The sequence below is a fragment of the Mobula birostris genome, chromosome 8 (assembly GCF_030028105.1).
Source record: "Mobula birostris isolate sMobBir1 chromosome 8, sMobBir1.hap1, whole genome shotgun sequence".
NCBI classification, from domain to species: domain Eukaryota; kingdom Metazoa; phylum Chordata; class Chondrichthyes; order Myliobatiformes; family Myliobatidae; genus Mobula; species Mobula birostris.
In genome coordinates, this window is record NC_092377.1 from 120,180,424 (window position 1) to 120,203,973 (window position 23,550).

At 46.7% G+C, this 23,550-nt stretch overlaps 1 protein-coding gene across 1 annotated transcript in view; it reads right to left on the minus strand.

Annotated features, from left to right (window-relative positions):
• LOC140201638 (uncharacterized) overlaps positions 1-23,550 on the minus strand; it is a 395,760-nt gene that overhangs the window by 330,324 nt on the left and 41,886 nt on the right. The window lies entirely within an intron of this gene.

Sequence of the window (23,550 nt, forward strand, 5' to 3'; positions counted from 1 at the left end):
CAAACTTCCTCAACCGTTCGAGGTGAAAGAGGCACTGCTGTGCCTTTTTCACCACACAGCCAGTGTGTACGGTCCACGTGAGGTCCTCAGTGATTTGGACACCGAGGAACTTAAAGCTGTTTACCCTCTTAGCCCCAGATCCATTGATGTCTATAGGGGTTGGCCCGTCTCCATTCCTCCTGTAATCCACAACCAGCTCCTTTGTTTTTGTGACATTGAGGGAGAGGTTGTTTTCTTGACACTACTGTGTCAGAGAGATAATTTCTTTCCTGTCGGCCACCTCGCTATTGTTTGGAATAAGTCCAATCAATGTTGTGTTGTCGGCAAATTTAATTAACAGATTGGAGCTGTGGGTGGCGATACAGTCATGGGTGCACAGGGAATGAAGGAGGGGACTCAGTACACAGCCCTGAGGGGCTCCTGCATTGAGAGTCGCAGGTTTGGAGGTGAGGGAGCTCACTCTTTCATTCTGCTGGCGAACTGACAGGAAGTTCAAGATCTAGCTGCACAATGCAGGGTCAAGGCCGAGGTCTCGAAGCTTCTTGTCGAGCCTGGATGGAACTATGGTATTGAATGCTGAACTGTAGTCCAAGAACAGCATTCTCACATAAGCATCCTACTTCTCCAGATGTGCAAGAGCGGTACGTATAGCAGTGGCTATTGCGTCATCTGTCGAACGGCTGTGTCGGAAGGTGAATTGTAGGAGGTCCAGCTTGGATGGTAGCAAGTTGCAGATGTAATCCTTGACCAGCCTCTCAAATCATTTGCTTATTAATGAGGCGAGTGCGACAGGACAGCAGTCGCTCAGACATGATATCTTGGTCTTTTTTTGGTACAAGGACGATGGTGGGTAAAGTGAAGCAGGAGGACACTCTACACTGGGACAGGGAGAGATTAAAATGTCTGTAAACACACCTGCCAGTACTTGCCCTGGGTTGCCGTCCGGTTCCAAAGCCTTGAGACTGTCCACTCGTTGGAAACATCTGAATATCTCAGCCTCAAAGATGACCAAGTTGCAGGTTGTAGCGGTGGCTTTCCTTGGAGGCTTAGAGATAGCGATGTTGAACTGAGCGTGAAATCAATCGAGCTCATCTGGGAGAGAGGCCGCAATGTTGGGGGCACCATAACGTTTGGTTTTGAAGTCTGCGATGGTATGCAGCCCTCACCACAAGTCGCGTGTGCTATTCGTTGTGAATCTTCACTCAATCTTCTCCCTATACTGTTTCGCAGTCTTGATAGCTTTGCGCAGATCATAACTGCATTTCTTGAGCTCTAGTTGATCTCCAGCGATGTGATCTCGATGTCTCGCTGTAAGTGTTTCTCACATGGAACAATTGATCCAAGGTTTCTGGTTCGGGAAGACGCTGACCGACTTCAGTGGGACAACATCGTTGATGCACTTCCGGGTGAAGCTGTGACTCCATCAGTGAACTTGGAGACATCCTCATCATGGAAGACATTCCAGTTGACGTCATCGAAGATTGCTTTCTATGCTACTCCCTCGTCTATTTATCCCTCCCTATTGATCTCCCTCCTGGCACTTAGCGAAACAAGTACTACACCTGCCCCTATACCTCCTCCCTCACTACCATTCAGGGCCCCAAACAGTCCTTCCAGACTTCACCTGTGAGTCTTTTGGACTCATATACTGTGTCTGGTGCTCCAGGTATGACCTCCTGTTTCATCGGTGAAACCCAACATAGATTGGGAGACCATTTCGCTGAGCACCTGCACTCCATCTGCCAGAAAAAATGTGGCCACCCATTCTTATACCACTTCCCATTGTCATTCCAATCTAACGATACATGGCCTCTTTTACAGTCACGATGAGGACATACTCAGGTTGGAGGAACAGCACCTTATATTCCATCTGGGTAGGCTCCAAGCTGATGGCATGAACGTCGATTCATTGAACTACTGGAAATGGACCCCCTCCTTCACAATTCACTTTCCCTTTTCCCTCTCTCACCTTATCTGCTTGCCTGCTCATTGCCTCCCTCTGAATCTCTTCCCCACTTTTCTTTCTTCCATGGTCTTCTGTTCTCTCCAATCGAACTCTCCCTTCTCCAGCTATGTATCTCTTTCACCAATCAACTTCCCAGCTCTTTACTTCATTCTACCCCTCCTGGTTTCACCTGGTGTTTTTCTCTCCCCTCCCACATCTTTTAAATCTACTCCTCATTTTTTTTCTCCAGTCCTGCTGAGGTGTTTCGGCCTGAAACATTCACTGCACATTTTTCTATAGATGCTGTCTGGCGTTCTGAGTTCTTTCACCATTTTGTGTGTGTGTTCGGGTTTCCAGCATCTGCTCGACATTAACCCGGCACAGATGGAGAGCGCGTTCGGGAGCGATCTGTCACTGGATCGTACTCGGGAACCTCCGTTCTCGAGCCTGGCGCTGATGTCACTGCGCCACCAGCCGACCCTCGGTGTTAGGGTGACCCACAAATACAAAAGCGAATAACCGCATACGGTAAACCAAGCTAAGATGCAACAATAAATGAGCTGGAACTTCCAGCCATAATTCCACAAAAGCATTTTAAGCCAAGAGCTGGTCATTAGAAATGCAGGGGTGGGCTGTCGACTACGCTCCCCCGATCACTGTATATATGTATAATTTAGTTTTTCCTCTATATTCATCATATATGTCATTGCACTGCCGCCATGAAGTTAACAATTTTTCACGTCACATGCCGGTAACTTTAAACGTGATTCTGATTAATGGAAAGGAATGGGGTTGATTTAACATTCCTCTGAGCTCGGTGATGGGCGCCAACTGTCATGGGTCAATAGACCATGTCCTGGGAACAAGAGATCCCGAGGGACGTGAACTCAACAGGTTAATTGTGATCTTCCCACAGAAAGCATCCTCGTGAAGCTTCACTGGGGCATCCGAGGGCAGGAATTGCAGTGTGCAGTCCAGAGAGTGGAGGGACCGATGCCCACAGAACTGGGAGTAGACCCAGCTCCCTCACCCCACCCACCTGCTCGCAGTCCCATAAACCTCTCCCCTCGCCCATTCCCGGACACAAACAGGGAGAGGTGTTGGAGCTGGAGGGGTCGCAAAGAAGAGGATAAGTCATCCCTCTCTTCTCCTCCCGTCCCTCATCCCTCATCCAAATCCTCCGCCCCGGTACCCACCTTTCCACCGATTCCCCATTTTCCTCTGCAATATCTCTGATCTGCTCTTGTTATTTCCATGTTCTCTCAAACTTTGGAGGCAGACCCTCCGCTCCGTGCTGCGATACCACTGGATCCAGTGGGAGCCACTCAGCACGCGACCGGATTGTGAGTGGACGGGAAAGATAAATTTACCTCTCATTCTTTGAAAGTCCAATCAATGCAACCACAATCTTTCTACTATCTGTCTGTGGGACAGCCCTCTCGTGTCAGGAATTAGCCTGGTGAATCTCCTTTACACTGTCTCCAATCTGTTCTAGATGATGTAAATGCAACAAAACCTCTCTATTTTAAACTCTAAACCCTTGCAAATCAAGGCTATCTTGCCATTTGACTGCAGTGTCTGTTGAACGTACCTGCTAACGTCTTCTTTAGCCATTAATATTCTCGGAACATCTTGTAGCCGGTTTCTGATGGGGCTGGTATGGGTGAGGTTCTCAACACCAGCCTGGTGCTGACAGCCTGCAACATTGCAGGAAAACATGTTGAGACATGACAAGACCCAGAAAGGTGTCACATCAGTGCAGGTCTCTGCACTTTAAATCGACCAGTACAGGTCGCTCTATCCTCAGTGTGGGTCCCTGCATCTTCAATTGGAATCAATTTATTATCGTCAGATGTACCGAGGTGCAGTGAACCAGAGCCAGAATCACGCTGATTGTCACTGACATATGTCGTCAAATCTGCTGCTTTGTTACAGACGCTCGGTGCAATACATAAAAAGTATTACTTTAAGCTACAATAAAAACTAAATCGTGGAAAAGAGGAATAACAATGTCATGTTCATGACTGTTCAGAAATCTGATGGCCGAGGGGAAGAAGCTGTCAAATCATTACTCAGTGCACTGAGGTTGTACAAGATTAAACAATAACAATGCAGGATAAGGTACAACAGCTACAGAGACAGTGAAGCCGGCAGACAATAAGGTGTGAGGTCATAAGGAGACAGATGTGAGGTCAAGAGACCAATTTACTGTCTGAGGGAACCATTCATTATAGCAGTGGGATGGAAGCTGTTCCTGGGCCTGGTTGTACAGGCTTCCAGGCTTTTGTATCTTCTGCCCAATGAGGGAGGGGTATAGAGAGAATGTCTCCAGTGAGTGGGATCTTTGATTATACTGGCTGTTTTACTGAGACAGTGACAAGTGTAAGGAGGGGAGGGGAGGCTGGTTTCTGTGATTTGCTGAGCTCTGTCCATAACTCTGTGCAGTGGCTGGGAGACAAAGGGTGCTGTCAGAGAGAGTGATAGTGATAGGAGACTCAATAGTGAGGGGGCAGACAGGAGGGGTGCAGAATAGCCAACAGTCAGACAGAGTGATAGTGATAGGAGACTCAATAGTGAGGGGGCAGACACGAGGGGCACAGAATAGACAACAGGATGGTGTGTTGCTTCTCGAGTGTGAGAGTCAAGGATGTCCCTGAACATTTGCAAGACATTCTCAAGGAGAATGACAAGAGATTGTTGTAGATATTGGTACAATGTCATGGGTAGAAGAAGGAATGAGATCCTCATTGGGAGTGAGGATAGGAGTTAGGAAAGATGTTTAAATGTAGGATATCTTGAGGAATGACTTCTGGATTGCTCCCAGTGTCATCAGCTAGGGAGGGCACGTGACACTGGGTGCAGATCATCAGATTGTGGTGCCAACATTTTCCCTTTATCCCTGTGACCTTCCTCGTAATTCTTCAATGTCAACTCCGAGTTTATTCTCATGGTCATACGTACTCAGCAAATAAATATCATTCGATCTGGCTTTTACATGAACTTAATGTGAATTCACAATGATCAGAAATATAAAATACCAAGAGGGAAATATAGTCTGAGGTAGAATTAAGATTTTTCTAATGATACAAGAATCACCACTTGTAATAATGATCAGTGAGGCACAGAGAATCTGTATTTACCGAGAAGAAACTTTTATTGTCCGAACTGAAAAGCAGGTGGGTGCACTAGCTATCTGTGTGCACCCTACTGGAATCCCTGACCCTCCATGAACAGTCAATGAAGAGAAAATTATTACCCAGGAAAGGAGTCTACACTGGCCAGGCATTCCTCGTGGTCCTGATCTCCACATGTCTGTGGGGTCCTCCTTATCCGTGATGGTTGGTCTCTGGTTGCTGGAGAGCTATCGCCCCCGTGTATTTGGAGCTCCTGACTCTTATAGTGTTTCTCAATCCAGCTGGTGGATCTCCATCACATTGGCTCAAGGTCACCTGACCTACCAAGGTCACCTTCTTTCTGGTCATTGTACAGGGCTACAACCAACATTTCTTCATGGTCTGCTGACATAAGACCATAAGAACTAGGAACAGGAGTAGGCGATCCGGCCCATCGAGCCTGCCCCGCCATTCAATAAGATCATGGCTGATCTGTCCGTAAACTCAGCTCCATCTACCTGCCTTTTCCCTATAACCCTTAATTCCCCTACTATGTAAAAATCTCTCTAACTGTATCTTAAATATCTTTAGTGAAGAAGCCTCAACTGCTTCCCTGGGCAGAGAATTCCACAGATTCACCACTCTCTTGGAGAAACAGTTTCTCCTCATCTCCGTCCTAAATCTTCTTCCCTGAATCTTGAGGCAATGTCCCCTAGTTCTATTCTCACCTACCAATGGAAACAACTTTCCTGCTTCTATCTTATCTATCTCTTTCAAAATTTTGCATGTTTCAATAAGGTCCCCTTTCATTCTTCTGAATTCCAGAGAGTATAGTCCCAGGAGACTCAATCTCTCCTCATAGGTTAACCCCTTCAGCTCTGGAATCGACCTGGTGAACTTCCTCTGCACTGCCTCCAAAGCCAGTATATCCTTCCTCAAGTACGGAGACCGGAACTGCACACTGTACTCCAGGTGCGGTCTCACCAGTACCCTGTATAGTTGCAGCATGACCTCCCTACTCTTGAATTCAACCCCTCTAGTAATGAAGACCAACATTCAATTTGTCTTCTTAGTAACCTGTTGTACCTGCAAGCCAACTTTTTGAGATCCATGAACAAGCACTCCCAAGTCCCTCTGCATAACAGCATGCTGCAATCTTTCACAATTTTAATAATAATCTGCTCTTCCACTATTCCTTCCAAAGTGGGTGATCTTGCATTTAACAATGTTGTATTCCATCTGCCAAACCTTGGCGCACTCACTTAACTGATCTATGTCCTTCTGCACACTCTCCAGATCTTCTGTACAATTTGCTTTTCCACTCAGTTTAGAGCCATCAGCAAATTTTGCTACACTATGCTTAGTCCCGTCTTCCAAATCATCAGTGTAAATGGTAAACAGCTGCGGGCCCAGCATCAACCCCTGTGGCACCCCCCTCACCACAGACTGCCAACTGGAGAAACACTCATTTATATCAATCCTCTCAAACAACAGAAATTCCGCAGATGCTGGAAAATTCAAGTAACACACATCAAAGATGCTGGTGAATGCAGCAGGCCAGGCAGCATCTCTAGGAAGAGGTACAGTCGACGTTTCAGGCCGAGACCCTTCGTCAGGACTAACTGAAGGAAGAGTTAGTAAGAGATTTGAAAGTGGGAGGTGGAGGGGGAGATTCAAAATGATAGGAGAAGACAGGAGGGGGAGGGATGGAGCCAAGAGCTGGACAGGTGATTGGCAAAGGGGATATGAGAGGATCATGGGACAGGAGGTCCGGGGAGAAAGACAAGATGTGGGGGGGAACCCAGAGGATGGGCAAGGGGTATAGTCAGAGGGACAGAGGAAGAAAAAGGAGAGTGAGGGAAAGAATATATATTCCGTCTGGGTAGACTCCAACCTGATGGCATGAACATCGACTTCTCTAACTTCTGCTAATGCTCCACCTCCCCCTCGTACCCCATCTGTTATTTATTTTTATACACACATCCTTTCTCTTACTCTCCTTTTTCTCCCTCTGTCCCTCTGACTATACCCCTTGCCCATCCTCTGGGTTCCCCCCCTTGACTTTCTCCCCAGACCTCCTGTCCCATGATCCTCTCATATCCCCTTTGCCAATCACCTGTCCAGCTCTTGGCTCCATCCCTCCCCCTCCTGTCTTCTCCTATCATTTTGAATCTCCCCCTCCCCCTTCCACTTTCAAATCTCTTACTAGCTCTTCCTTCAGTTAGTCCTGACGAAGGGTCTCTGCCTGAAACATTGACTGTACCTCTTCCTAGAGATGTTGCCTGGCCCGTTGCGTTCACCAGCAACATTGATGTGTGTTGCGTATATCAACCCTCTGCCTTCTATTGGTTAACCAATCCACTATCCATGCCAATTCATTTCTTCCAACTCCATGCATCCGTATCTTATTTATAAGTTTCCTGAGTGGCAACTTATCGAACGCCTTCTGGAAATCCAAGTATGCGACATCCACCTGTACCCCTCTATCCGCTGCACTCATTATGTCCTCAAAGAGCTACAGTAAGTTTGTCAAACAGGACCTGCCCTTTCTCAATCCATGCTGTGTCTGTCTAATGGAACCACTCCTTTCTAAATGTTTCCCGATTTCTTCCTTAGTGACGGCTTCAAACATTTTCCCAACTACAGATGTTAAGCTAACTGGCCTATAGTTGCCCATATTTTGTCCACATCCTTTTTTAAAAAGTGGTGTGGCATTTGCTGTCTTCCAATCCGCCAGGACCTGCCCAGAGCCCAGAGAGTTTTGGTAAATGGTTACCAACACGTCTACTATAACTTCCGTGTATTCCCTCAGCACTGTGGGTTACATCCCATCAGGACCAGGGGACTTATCTACATTCAGGCCGTCTAGTTTTCTCATCACTACCTCTTTAGTGACAGTGATTTTATCGAGGTCCTCATCTCCCATTTTGTGCATTACATCATTCTTTGGCATATTAAATGTGTCTCCACCGTGAACACTGAGATCAAATAGTCATTCAATGCCTCAGCCATTTCCTTATCGTCCAATATCAATTTCCCCTCCTCCTCTTCCAAGGGACTTACATTGACTTTAGCCACCCTCTTCCACTTTATATATTTATAAAAACTTTTGCTATCTGTTTTTATATTTTGTGCTAATTTACTTTCATACTTCCCTTTCCTTATTTCTTGTTTAGTTGTTCTTTGTTGCTTTCTAAAGTTTTCCAATCCTCCAGTCGCCCACTACTCCTTGAGATTTTGTACACATGAGCTTTTAATTTGATACTATCTTTCATTTCCTTTATTATCCAAGGCTGGCTCTCCCCACATTTACTGTCCTTACATTTGAATGGAATATACTTTTGTTGAGCACTGTGAAAAATCTGTTTGAAAGTATCCCACTGTTCCTCAAATGTCCTACCAAACAGCTTGTGCTCCCAATCCACATTAGCCAACTCCTCCCTCATCCTGTTGTAGTCTGTCTTGTTCAAGCATACACTAGTTTAGATATAACTATTTCATCCTCCATCTGTATGCGAAATTCAATCAGACTCTTATCACTCTTTCCAAGAGGATCCCTGAGTACAAGATAGTTAATCTTACCTGTCTCATTGCACAGGACTAGATCTAAGATAGCATATTTCCTTGTAGGTTCACTAACATGCTGCTCAGGAAAGCCATCATAGATGTATTCTATGAAGTCCTCCTCAAGACTTCCTTGACCAACCTGATTCACCCAATCTATATGGAAGTTAAAATCCCCTAACAACTGCCATTCCATTCTTACAAGTCTCAGTTATTTCTTGGTCAATTGCTTCTGCCAATGCAAAAAAGAATATTAGGTTGTCTATAGACAACTCTCAACAGTGATTTTTCCCTTTACTATTGTTAATCTCTATCCAGATGGAATCAACATTCTGCTCCGTAGATCTTATGTTATCTCTCACCATCGCCCCGATCTCATCGTTAATTAACAGCGCCATCCCACCTCCTTTGCCTTCCTGCCTATCTTTCCATATTACCTGATATACTTGGATATTTAATTCCCAGTCATCTCCACCTTTCAACCTGGTTTCTGTAATGGCCACTAAATCATATGCCTTGGTACTGATCTGTGTCACAAATTCACTAATCTTGTTTCTAATACTACAGGCATTTAGACAAAGTGACCTGATACTCATTGTCCTTTTTTAATCTAGTGACCTCTGCGATTTTTGCTTTTTACTTTTATGCATTCTACTCTTCCGTTTTTCTTCACTAACTCTAGCTTTGGTCACTGCATCACTTTCCTCTTCTGTTCTGTATGGGTTCCCATCCCCCTACCATACTGGTTTAAACACAGAATAATCTGCAGATGCTGGGGGGAAGCAACTCTTACAAAACGCTGGAGGAATTCAGCATCCGTGGAAAAGATTGGTCGACGTTTCAGGCCGGAACCCTTCGTCAGGACTGTAGAGGAAGGGGGCAGAGGCCCTATAAAGAAGCTGGGGGTAGAGTGGGAAGGAGAAGGAAGGTAGGCATCTGGTGAAAAACCAGTAAGGGGAAAGTTCAAGGGGTAGGGGAAGGGAAGCAGGAAGGGGATAGGCCGGAAAGGTGAAGAAGGAATTCGGGAAAGCACAATGGGTCGTAGAAGGAGGCAGAACAATGAGGGAGGTGATTGGCAGCTAGAAGAGGGGCAGAGTGAAACTGGAATAGGGGAAGGGAATTACCGGATGTTGGAGATTTCAATGTTCATACCAAGGGAGACTACCGAGACGGTATATGAGGTGTTGCTCCTTCAACATGAGTTTGACCTCATCATGAAAGTAGAGGACACCATGTATGGACATATCCGAATGGGAATGTGAAGCAGAGTTGAAGTGGGTGGCTACTGGGAGATCCTCTCTGTTTTGGCGGATGGAACGGAGGTGCTCGACGAAGCGGTCCCCCAACCTGCGTCGGCTCTCACCGATGTAGAGGAGGCCGCACCGGGAGCACTGGATGCAATAGGTGACCCCAACAGACTCACAAGTGAAGTGTTGCCTCACTAGAAGGACAGTTTGGGGCTCTGAATAGTGGCAAGAGAGGAGTTGTTGGGACAGGTGTAGCACTTACACTTACAGGGATAAGTGTCGGGTGGGAGATCCATGGGGAGCGATGTGTGGACCAGGGAGTCACAGAGGGAATGATCCCTGCAGAAAACGGAGAGGGATAGAGAAGGAAAGATGTGCTTAGTGGTGGGGTCCTGTTGAAGGGGGCAGAAATTGTGGAAGATAATGTGCTGGTGGGGAGGTAGGTGAGGACAAGGGAAACTCTGTCCCTGTTGTGGTGGCGGGAGGATGGGGTGAGGGCCGAAGTGTGGGAAATGGAGGAGATGCGGGTGAGGGCATCATGGATGACGGTAGAAGGGAAACCACAATCCTCAGAGAAAGAGGACATTTGACATGTCCTGGAACGGAAAGCCTCATCGTGGGAGCAGATGCGATGGAGACGGAGGAACTGGGAATAGGGAATAGCATTTTTGCATGTGGCAGGATGGAAAGATGTGTAGTCGAGTTAGTGATGAGAGTAAGTGGGCTTATAGAAGATGTCAGCGGACATTCTGTCTCCAGAGATGGAGACCGAGAGATCGAGAAAGGGGAGAGAAGTGGCCGAGATGGACTAAATGAATTTGAGGGCTGGGTGGAAGCAAGAAGCAAAGTCGATTAAATTGATGAGCTCAGCATGGGTGCAGGAAGCAGCTCTAATGTAGTTGTCAATGTAGCGAAGACAAAGTTGGGGAGCAGTACCAGTATAGGTTTGGAGCATAGATTATTCCACATAACCAACGAAGAGGCAGGCATAGCTGGAGCCCATGCGAGTGCCCATATCTACACCCTTTGTCTGAAGAAAGTGGGAACAGCCAAAGAAGAAGTTATCAGTGTGAGTACCAGTTCCGCCAACTGGAGGAGGGTAGTGGTGGTGGGGTACTGGTGAAGTCTGTTGTCCAGAAAGTAGTGGAGGGCTTTGAGGTCTTCTTGATGTGGAATGGAATTCTATAAGGATTGGACATCCATAGTGAAAATGAAGCGGTTGGGACCAGGGAACTGGAAGTTATTGAAGAGGTGGAGGGCATGGGATTTATCCGGGATGTAGGTGGGGAGGGACTGAACTATGGGTGACAAAATGGAGTCCAGGTAAGCAGATACAAGTTACGAGCTCAGTATGGGTGAAGGACGCAGTCCCAATGTAGTCATCAATGTAGCAAAGGAAAAGTTGGGGAGCAGTACCAGTATTACGAGCTCAGTATGGGTGAAGGAAGCAGCCCCAATTTTGTATCTGCCTACCTGGACTCCATATAGTGGTGGAATCCCTTTGGAAATCACATAATTTGTGGATGATAATATGATGGATGTGGGGACTGATGGGATGGTTGGTAATGATAAGAGGGACTCTATCACTATTAAAGTGGCAGGAAGATAGGGTGAGCACCATCGACAACAAGCATGACTTCCTGGTGGGCAAACATTTTAATTTCACTTCCTATTCCCTTTCCAACGTGTAGATTCATGACCTCCTCTTGCCCAAGATGCCACCCTGAGAGTGGAGGAGAAACACGATATTTTCAGTTTGGGTCCCTTTCACTCTGATGGATTGAATACCCATTTCTCCTTCCGGTGAACAAATTCCACCCCCACTTCCTCTATCCCCCACTCTGACCTTTCACTTCCTCTCACCTGCCTGGGTCCCCTCTTCTTTCCCTTTCTCCTGTCGTCCACTCTCCTCCCTTTTCAGATTCTCACCTAACTCTCACCTTCCAGCTTGCTTGCTTCCCCTCCTTTTTTATGGCATCTTCCCCTTTCGTCTTTGTACTGCAGAAGAGTCTCAGTCCAAGATGTCGACTGTTTACTCTTTTCCAGCGATGCTGCCTGACCTGCTGAGTCCCTTCAACATTTTGTGTGTGTTGTTGTTGATTAAGCTCTATGACTTAACTGGTCTAAGGAGCCTGACACACGCCACACATTTCTGTACCACACCCTGTGTGTTTGGTTTGTCCAGTCAGTATGTCCCCGCATAATAGCACAGTCTCCTCAAATACACCTTTCATATTTTCCTTATATATGTTGTGGTTCATTCTGAGGCCACACTTTGCGGGTCTACGAACCTCTCCCATCTGTGTCTTCTCTCCCCACTGTTCAGAAACAAAGGTTAAAGAAGGGTAACTTTGAAGATATGACACATGAATTAACTAAGATAGACTGGCAAATGATACTTAAAGGGTTGACGGTGGATATGCAATGGAAAGCGTTTAAAGATCACAAGGATGAACTACAACAATTGTTCATCCCAGTCTGGCAAAAGAATAAATCAGGAAATGTAGTGCATCCATGGCTGACAAGGGAAATTAGGGATAGTATCAATTCCAAAGAAGAAGCATACACATTAGCCAGAAAAAGTGGCTCCCCTGAGGACTGGGAGAAATTCAGAGTCCAGCAGGGGAGGACAAAGGGCTTAATTAGGAAAGGGAAAAAAGATTATGAGAGAAAACTGGCAGGGAACATAAAAACTGACTGTAAAAACTTTCATAGATATGTGAAAAGAAAAAGATTGGTTAAGACAAATGTAGGTCCCCTACAGACAGAAACAGGTGAATTGATTATCGGGAACAAGGACATGGCAGACAAGCTGAATAACTACTTTGGTTCTGTCTTCACTAAGGAGGACATAAATAATCTTCCGGAAATAGTAGAGGACAGAGGGTCTAGTGAGATGGAGGAACTGAGGGAAATACATGTTAGTAGGGAAGTGGTATTAGGTAAATTGAAGGGATTAAAGGCAGATGAATTCTCAGGCCCAGATGGTCTGCATCCCAGAGTGCTTAAGGAAGTAGCCCAAGAAATAGTGGATACATTAGGAATAATTTTTCAAAACTCTTTAGATTCTGGACTAGTTCCTGAGGATTGGAGGGTGGCTAATGTAACTCCGCTTTATAAAAAAGGAGGGAGAGAGAAACCGGGGAATTATAGACTGGTTAGCCTAACATCGGTGGTGGGGAAACTGCTGGAGTCAGTTATCAAAGATGTGATAACAGCACATTTGGAAAGCGGTGAAATCATCGGACAAAGTCAGCATGGATTTGTGAAAGGAAAATCGTGTCTGACGAATCTCATAGAATTTTTTGAGGATGTAACTAGTAGAGTGGATAGGGGAGAACCAGTGGATGCGGTATATTTGGATTTTCAAAAGGCTTTTGACAAGGTCCCACACAGGAGATTAGTATGCAAACTTAAAGCACGCGGTATTGGGGGTAAGGTATTGATGTGGATAGAGAATTGGTTGGCAGACAGGAAGCAAAGAATGGGAATAAACAGGACCTTTTCAGAATGGCCGGCAGTGACTAGTGGGGTACCGCAAAGCTCAGTACTGGGACCCCATTTGTTTACAATACATATTAATGACTTAGATGAGGGAATTAAATGCAGCATCTCCAACTTTGCAGATGACACAAAGCTGGGCGGCAGTGTTAGCTGTGAGGAGAATGCTAAGAGGATGCAGAGTGACTTGGATAGGTTAGGTGAGTGGGCAAATTCATGGCAGATGCAATTTAATGTGGATAAATGTGAGGTTATCCACTTTGGTGGCAAATACAGGAAAACAGATTATTATCTGAATGGTGGCTGATTAGGAAAAGGGGAGGTGCAACGAGACCTGGGTGTCATTATACACCAGTCATTGAAAGTGGGCATGCAGGTACAGCAGGCAGTGAAAAAGGCGAATGGTATGCTGGCATTCATAGCAAGAGGATTCGAGTACAGGAGCAGGGAGGTACTACTGCAGTTGAACATGGCATTGGTGAGACCACACCTGGAGTATTGTGTGCAGTTTTGGTCCCCTAATCTGAGAAAAGACATTCTTGCCATAGAGGGAGTACAAAGAAGGTTCACCAGATTGATTCCTGTGATGGCAGGACTTTCATATGATGAAAGACTGGATTGACTAGGCTTATACTCATTTTGGAAATCCAAGCAATACACACAAAATGCCAGATGAACTCAGCAGGTCATGCGGCGTCTATGGAAAGGAGTATAGGCAACTTTTCGGGCCAAGACCCTTCAGCTACACTGGAGAAAAAAGAGATCAGGAGTAGCTTTAAAAGGGTGAGGGGGAGGGGAGACAGAAACAGAACGTGATAGGTGAATCATTGAGGGGGAGGGATGAAGTAAAGAGCTGAGAAGTTGATTGGTCAAAGGCCGGAAGAGGATGAGTCTTATCGGAAGAAAGGTCATGGAGGAACGTAAAGGGGAGAGGAGATCCAGAGGGAGGCAATGGGTAGGCAAGGAATTAAGGAAAAGGTGATGGGGAATGGTGAAGGTGGGGGAGTAGGGCATTATCAGAAGTTCAAGAAATTGATATTCAAGCCATCAGGTTGAAGGCTACTCAGATGGAATATAAAGTGCTGTTCCTCCAACCTGTGTGTGGTCTCATTGTGACAGTAGAGGAGGCCATGGATAGACATATTGGTATGGGAATGGGAAGTGGAATTAGAAAGGATGGCCACTCACTTTCTCTGGCAGATGGAGCGTAGGTGCTTGGCGATGCGGTCTCCCAATCAACAGGACGTCTGATCTCATCAATATACAGGAGGCACACCAAGGTTACTGGACACAGTACATGACCCAAAATGCTCATTGGTAAAGTGTTGCCTCACCTAGAAGGACAATTTGGGGCCCTGCATGGTCGTGAGGGAGAAGGTGTAGGGGCAGGTGGTCCCTCCAACAGAAAAAGTGGGATCTCCCAGTGTCCACCCATTAGCTGGAAAATGAGCTGAAAATGGCAGGTGGAATTTAATGCAGACAAGTGTGAGCTGTTCCACTTTGGTTGGACCAGGGTAGGCCCTACAGAGTGAATGGTAGGGCACTGAGGACTGAGGTAGAAAAAAAGGGATTTGGGATGGATAGTGTCATAAAGAAAGCTTTTGGTGCATTGGCCTTCATGTAAATCGATGTTTTGAGTACAGGAGATGGGATGTCAGGCTAAAGTTCTGTAAGTTGTTGGTGAGTCAAATTTAGAGTACTGTTTACAGTTTTAGTCACCTATCTTCAGGGAAAGATGTAAACTAGGCTGCAAGAGTATGGAGAAAACTGGATGTTGCCAGTTCTGGAGGATCTGAGTTATAAGGAAAATTGAATAGGTTAGGACAGAATTCTTTAGAACAGAGAAGATTGAGAGCAGATTTGATGAAGGTATACAGAATTATGAGGGGTATATATAGGGTAGATGCAAGCAGGCTTCCTCCATTTTTGTTGGGTGGGACTACAAACCAGTAGTCATGGGTTAAGGGTGAAAGGTGAGAAGATTAAGGGGAACATGAGGGGAAACCTCTTCTCACAGAAGGTTGTGAGAGTGTGGAATGAGTTGCCACCACAAATGGTGCATGCAAACTAGATTTCAATGTTTAAGAGAAGTTTAGATCAGTACATGACTGGTAGGGCTATGGAGGGCTATGGTCCAGGAGTAGGTCAATGGGACTAGGCAGTTTAAATGATTGGCATGGACTAGATGGGCTGAAGGGCCATTTTCTGTGCTGTACCTCTCGATGACTCCATGTATTCCCGAGAATAAGCTGCTCACACGATGATTCACAAAATGTAGGTTGGAGAACAATCTCACATTCCTTCAGTAAAAGGCAAGAACAAAATCATTGGAGTTGGCCATTTCCACAGTCCTCACCCGCTTCTAATTTGAAGTGACTCCTCCATTTCCTGAAGCCATTCGCAGACAAGGTGCACATGACTCTGGGAAGCCACTGCTCCCATGGGAAGGCAGGGCCTCCATCAGGGATTGAGTGATATGGGAAACGATGACAACATCATCTGATCAAGGAGCAAAGATGAAGCTGACGTGTTGGACAGGGGAGGGGACGCGAGGAGACTCAGCACAATGTCCACAGACTCACAGGGAAGGTGAAGGAATGGGAATTCACCCGGTGGTACTGTAGGGTCTGGAGGTCAGTACAGCTTCTCGCAGGTCAGAGGCGGTGATTTAAAACGAGAGCTTCGCGAGCGTTAGTCCATTGTGCGAGGCCTATCAGCGGCGGCAACTAAGTTCGCTGAAATAAATAGAAGTACAGAAGAGATAACGGAGCGGCAATTGTCGGGTGTATGCCAGTGGTGAGAGCAGAAGTGACAGGCTTTTGCACATTCAGGCTTCGGCAAGGTAGGTGAGTAAGTGGACTTCGTTTTTGGTTTTTCTTTGCATTTTTTGAGGAATAGAGAACATATATGTAGGGTTAATATTTTGCTCTGGGTGTCTGATGTGGGAATCCTGAGAATCTTCCAGTCTCCCAGATGGCCACATTTGCACTAAGTACACTGAGATGCAGTTCCTGATAGACCGTGTTAGGGATCTGGAGCTCTGGCTCGATGACCTATAGCTTTTTAGGGAGAGTGAACAGGAGATAGAAAGGAGATACTGGGAATTAGTCACCCCGAGGCTACAGGATTAAGATAAACGGGTGGCGGTCAGGAAGTAATGGAAAGAGCTCAGCTAGTAGAGAGCACCACTGTGGCCATTCCCCTCAATAATCGTTTTCTCGTTTTTGATGCCGTTGAGGGAGATGACCTGACAGAGGACGACCACAGGAATCTGGGCTCTGGCACTGAGCCTGGTTGCGTGGTGCAGAAGGGAAAGAGGAAAATAAGGAATGCGATAGTCATAGGGAATTCTGTAGTGAGGGGAGCAGACAGGAGGTTCTGTCAGCCTGATAGAGATACCTGCATGGTCTGTTGCCTCCCAGGTGCCAGGGTACGGGATGTCTCGAATCGGGTGCAGATTATTTTGAAGGGAGAGGGTGACCATCCAGAAGTCTTGGTACACGTTGGTACCAATGACATAGGTAGTAAACGGGAGGAGGACCTGAAGAGGGAATTCAAGGAGTTAGGTAGGAAGCTGAAAGGCAGAACCTCTAGGGTTGTAATCTCAGGATTGCTGCCTGTACCACGTGCTAGAGAGAGCAACAATAGTATGTGTGGCTGAAAGACTAGTGTTGGGGGCAAAGGCTTCAGACTTCTGGATCATTGTGGCCTCTTCTGGAGGAGGTACGACCTATGTAAAAAGAACGTGTTACACCTGAACCCAAAGGGGTCCAATATCCTAGCAGGCACATTTAATAGAGCTGTTAGGGAGGGTATAAACTAATTTGGCAGAGGCTGGAAACTGGAGTCATAAGGCTGAGGAAGGGGGAAACATAAATAAACAGAGATTAGAGAAAGAACAGGCAGGAGATGAGGCTTAATCAGAGCCTATGGCATGAGTTACAAGTGCAGCCCCCTGATAAGCCTCAGACTCACTCAGCTCGCTTTCGTCTAGGGGGAGCAGCCTTCGGCCCCACCAAACTGAGTAATCAAGTTTGTGTGGATGCTGTGTAATGTACCCCACCCCGCCAATAACAGACAATACACCATATGCGATTAAATGATTAAACTCTATAGATCTTACTGGAAATACGTCATTAATAGAGATAAATATAAAAGGAAAGTAAAAGGCGCCAAATTTATCAAAGTTCAAACACTTCGTGCACACAGTTGGAGCTCAATTAATGGAGTCTTCTATCCACCATTCGATCCCTTCCGACCTCCTCGACTCGCCGCCTGGGATGAACCACGGTTGTCGACCAGACGCTCCACACGAGTCTGTCTTCGTCTCCTCTCCTCGCCGAAGACCCTAGGCCTCGGACTCCCGCTCGGGGTCCGTTGCGTCGCCCAGTTTAAGCATCGCGTCTGCAGTATCTGTCCCCATCGCGCCTTCTGCTCAAAGCCCGCGGAAACAATAGCTTACAGACACACAAGAAAGAATAACATCTATCCCAGTTGATTAGCAAATGAGTACAATTCTCGTTATCAGTAATATAACCCAAACAAGGTGCTAGAGAGAGAACTTTCTCAGCAGTTAACATAATAAAGAAGCCATTTTATTAGCCTTAGCAGTAACATAAAAGAAGAAACCCCTTACACTCTCCCCCACCAAATTAGTCATGTCCTCATGACTTCTAAATAACTCGCCAACCATTCTTGCAGACACAAAAACCCAATCCAGGTACAAACAGTCACATTGATCCCCAATCAGTAGACCTTACGTCCTGTTCCACGGACGGTACATAGCCCAACCTATCTGGGCGTTTCCTAATCCTCCGAGACATCCGTTCCCCCTCAGCTAAACCCTCCAGGTTCGGACACTCCTGAGGATACCTCGGGTCTGCCTGTCAAATCCTCTCAATCTCTCACTCATGCCCCCACTGCAACTCGGATCCCCCTGTCCCATGTCCAGGAACCAGCTTCGTTTGCTTCAGGATCCAGCTGTAACCCAGGCTGCCCACAGCTAGCCCTCCTCACTGCCCCTGACTCAGTGGGAGAAGGGCTAAAAGTCCCTTCCTCAGTCAAGGGGAAGTTAGCGAAAGGCAGCATGTACCACACATCCAGCACATCATGTTTCGAATCCGTACTCTTCCCCTTTCCTCGATTAGAATCTGCTGTTTGATTTTCTCCAAACGCAAGCACTTAGCCTGGGCCGCCTCTGCAGCCTCTTCAGCCTCCTGCAATCGAAACATCAGTTTCTTCTTTGTCTACTCCGCCGCTCGCCCCAGTCTCAGCAGTTCTGACTCACGCTTCGTGTTCATCTCCATCTGGGACGCAATTACACCACCAGCTTCTTCCAATCTGTTCTGGATCGGTTTCTTGAGTTCCTGCTTATCCTTTCGAAGGTTGGTCATTGTTTCGTCTCTCTGGAAAATTCATCAGTAAATGACAGAAGTTTCGGCTCGGAATTCCGTTTCCCCGTCTCCAGTTTGACGAGATTGAACTCCAATTCTTCAATAGTTGTCCCAGAATTGCAGCACTCAGTCTACATCCTGCATTTCTGAGCGTTCAGTTCAGCGATGCAAATATCCTCTCGCAGGAGTTGCGTCCTTCTCCAGACCTGGCACTCGTCCGAAGGAAGTTTTACTTCGTTAATCCCCAATCGCCCAGGATCCGTCACTCGCCTCCCTTCATAGTCTTCCAAGACGAATCCCAATGCTAGGAGATCATCCAGATACACCAATACTCCACGCACCTCCATATCCCCCATGGTGGTCCCCATGCCCTGCGGGAAGATTGCTGGGACTCCGGATACGCCCTGTGGCACCTTTTCGGAACGGAAGAATCCTAGGCGACCTCTAACGGCCGTCTTCTCCTTGTTGGCCTCACTCATCGGGATCTGGCAACATCCACTTCTCAGATCCAGCACATTAAACCACGTCGCACCATTCAGACAGACCATAGCGTCTTTGGCCCTCAGGACTGTATTCTGGTCGATGACGGTGCGCCTGTTCAGAGTCCTATAATCCACACACTCGCTGCCTATGTCTTTCACGGCTGCAGGGGCCAGTCGCCGCGACCTCTCTCTCACCGAGGTGTCTTCAGCGGTCAACTCCCCTCCCCGTGGTATTTCCGAGCGTTCACTAAGTGGGTCTCACCCTCAGATACTTCCGCCAGGCCGTACCACAATCGGCTCTCGTTTAAATTCGGTACCGGCCCAATGCTGCTACGCACGTCCTCACAAGCAGCTCGAAACACTGGGTGCACAGACAGTGCCCCCAAACAGCTCTCACCCGCCTCCTCCTGGCAGGCCCCCATGCGCTTCCTCATCAGCGAGGTGTTGGTCCCCTCCAGAAGCAAAACACTTCCCGTCGCACCAGGGTCCGGACACATCAGCATTAACGATTCACCGCCCTTTGACTCCCACACATTGGCCTCCAAAATCTCCAGTTTCACTGACCAGTAACGGTCATAAGGATAATCACCGGCATTGGTACCCCAGATCTCCAGTGCCCTTAATGTTGTCAAGGGTAAGTGCTTCAGTAACCGGTTGTATAACGAAATGTACAACAACTTGACCTGCGCCCCGGTGTCGAGGATGGCTTTAGCATAGCTTCCATCTATCCGTAATGATACCCGAGGGCGTGGTCCCTTTAAGCCTTCAGGAATAGAGTCTTTTCCTTTCGGAAGCTCCTTGGTACATTGCTGGGAACGTGCTCCCCCAGAGACCCCAAGCCGTTCCCCCACTGGGCCTCCACTAAGTTTCCCGACACCTCTCTGATCAGCTGAACAACTGAGGGAGGGGCTGATCCCCTAAATGATCCCCCTGGCACTGCAAGCAATTTAGCTGCCCCCCTACCCAGAGAAGATACATTGAAAGCTTTTCCCCAATCTCCTGACACAGGTATAGAAAGCGCCCCAGGCGCTGCATTTTACTTCTAGTCGAACCAGACGCATTTTCCCCCGCTTTCACATAATTGGCAGCTGTCACTACGGGGTAATTGGCCCTGACAGTTCTAACACCGTCAACAGCCCGCCTACTCAAACTTCCAACCAATCCCTGCCGCTCTCCCTCAACCGAGCACTGCCACTCGTCTAACAACTGAGAGATCCGTTCCGCCCACGTCTCGTACGCCTCCGCCCCTTTAGGGGTTTACCGTATCCGAAAAAACAGGCGGAGCCTGCCATAGCAAGAACTTTTATTCGCAGACACTACCTCCGAATCAGACCACTCGTTCCTCTCTCTCCTAACAGTATGGACAGCCCATTGTCCCGCCTCACCTGGGGTACCAATAGACACTGGCAGTCCCACCACCATTTCGTCAGCGCTAGTCTGAACTTGAAAAAAGACCTCCGGGGTACCAACAGCCACCCCACCCAACACACATGCAGTAACAACCAGCAATTCCACACACGCACACCAGGTTCCGTCCCCGCAGCATGCATAATTTAAAGAGGGTGATCACACAGCTTCCAACAAAAATCTATATTCCGGACGAGTAACCCCACTATGTAGCCCCCTGGTAAGCCTCAGGCCCGCTCAGCTCGGTTTCGTCTAGGGGGAGCAGCCTTCGGCCCCGCCAAACTGGATTTGTCAAGTTTGTGTGGATGCTGTGTGATGTACCCACTCCGCCAATAACAGACACTACCTCCATGTGCGATTAAAAGATTACACTTTATAGATCGTACTGGAACTATGTCATTAATAGAGATAAAATATAAAAGGAAAATAAAAGGCGCCAAACTTATCAAAGTTCAACCACTTCGTGCACAACCGTTGGAGCTCAATTAACGGAGTCCTCTTTCCACCATTCGATCCCCTCCGATCCCCTCGACCCGCCGCCTGGGACCAGCCACGGTGGTCGGCCAGACGCTCCACATGAGTCTGTCTTCGTCTCCTCTCCTCGCCAAAGACCCTGAGCCTCGAACTACCGCTCGGGGTCCGTTTCGTCGCCCAGCTTAAGCATCGCGTCTCCTCTATCTGTCCCCATCGTGCCTTCTCCCCCAAGCCCGCGAAAACAATAGCTTATAGACACACAAGTAAGAATTACATCTATCCCAATTGGTTAGCAAATGAATACAATTCTCATTATCAGTAATATAACCCAAACAAGCTGCTAGTTTTGAGAACATTCTTAGCAGTTAACATAACAAAGAAGCCATTTTATTAACCTTAGCAGTAACATAAAAGAAGAAACCCCTTACATAGGGCAATAGATGCGTGGTGCAGTTAAAACAGAGACAACAAATACTGGACTGAGAGCGTTGTATTTGAATGCACGCTGCATAAGGAATAAAATGTACGATCTAGAAGTTTAGATTGACAAATATGACGTTCTGGCCATCTGTGAAACTTGGCTAAAGGATGGCTGCCACTGAGAGCTGAATGTCCAAGGATATACAGTATATTGGAAAGATAGGTTAGTAGGCCGAGGGGTTGGTGTGGCTCTGTGTATAAGAAATAATATTAAATCATTGGAAAGAGATGACATAGGATTGGAAGGTTTAGAGACCCTATGGGTTGAGTTAAGAAATGGCATGGTAGAAGGTCCCTAATGGCAGTTGCATACAGGCCTCCAAACAGCAGCCCGGATGTGGATTTCAAGTTACAGCAGGAGATAGAAAAGGCATGTCAGAAAGGCAATGTCATGGTAATTGATGTGGATTATAACATGAAAGTGGATTTACCAGTACTGGACCTCAAGAGAGAGAATTTGTAGAGTGTCTAAGGGATGGGTTTTTAGAACAGCTTGTTTCGAGCCCACTAGGGGATTCTCTGTGCTGGTTTGTGTGTTGTGCAATGATCCGGAGGTGATAAGAGAGCTTTAGGTTAATGAACCCTTAGGGAACAGTGATCACAATATGATCGAATTCACACTGAAATTTGAGAGGGAAAGAATAAAATCCAATGTGTCGGTATTTCAGTGGAATAAAGGAAATGACAAAGGCATGAGAGGGGAACTGGCCGAAGTTGACTGGAAAGGGATATTTGCAGGAAGGACAGCAGAGCAGCAATAGCTGGAGTTTCTGTGAAAAATTAGGGAAGTGCAAGACAGATATATTCCAAATAAGAAGTAATTTTCAAAGGGAAGGGCACTTCTGTCGCTGACAAGTGAAGTCAGAGCCAAATTAAAAGCAAAAGTGAGGGCATATAAGGAAGCCAGAGCTAGTGGGAAGATAGAGGATTGGGGAGCTTTCAAAAACTTGCAGAAGGAAACTAAGAAGGTCATTCAGAGGGAAAAGATGAATTATGAGAAGAAATTGGCAACTAATGTCAAAGAAGACACTAAAAGATTTTTTAAGTACATAAAGGGTAAAAGAGAGTTGAGGGTAGATAAAGGACGAATAGAAAATGGCGCTGAAGATAGTATAATGAGAGTTGTAGAGATGGCAGAGGAATTGAATGCCTATTTTGCATCCGTCTTTACGGTGGAAGACGTCTGCAGTATACCAGACATTCAAGAGTGTCAGGGAAGTGAAGTTTGTGCAGTGAAAATTATGACTGAGAAGGTGCTCAGGAAGCTTAATGTTCTGAGGGCGAATAAATCTCCTGGACCTGATGGAATGCATCCTAGGCTTCTGAAGGAAGTAGATGGCGAGATTGCGGAGACATTAACGATGATCTTTTAAGAATTGATAGATTCTGACATTGTACCGGATGACTGGAAAATTGCAAATGTTACTCAGCCTATAGACAGAAACTATAGACCTTTTAGGCTGACATCAGTGTTTGGGAAATTGTTGGAATCGATTGTTAGGGATGAGATTATGGAATACCTGGAGGCACATGACAAGATAGGTCAAAGCCAGCATGGTTTCCTGAAAGGAAAATCCTGCCTGACAAACCTACTGCAATTCTTTGAGGAAATTACAAGCAAGGTAGACAAAGGAGATGTAGTGGATGTGGCGTACTTGGATTTTCAGAAGGCCTTTGACAAGGTGGCGCACATGAGGCTGCTTAGCAAGATAAGAGTCGGTGCAATTACAGGGAAGTTACTAGCATGGGTGGGGCATTGCCTGCTCGGCAGAAAACAGAGAGTGGGAATAAAAGGATCATATTCTGGTTGGCTGCCGGTTACCAGAGGAGTTCCACGGGCGTCAGTGTTGAAACGGCTGCTTTTTACAAAGTATGTGGATGATTTGCACTACAGTATTAATGGATTTGTGGCTAAATTTGTCGATGATACAAAGATGGGTAGAG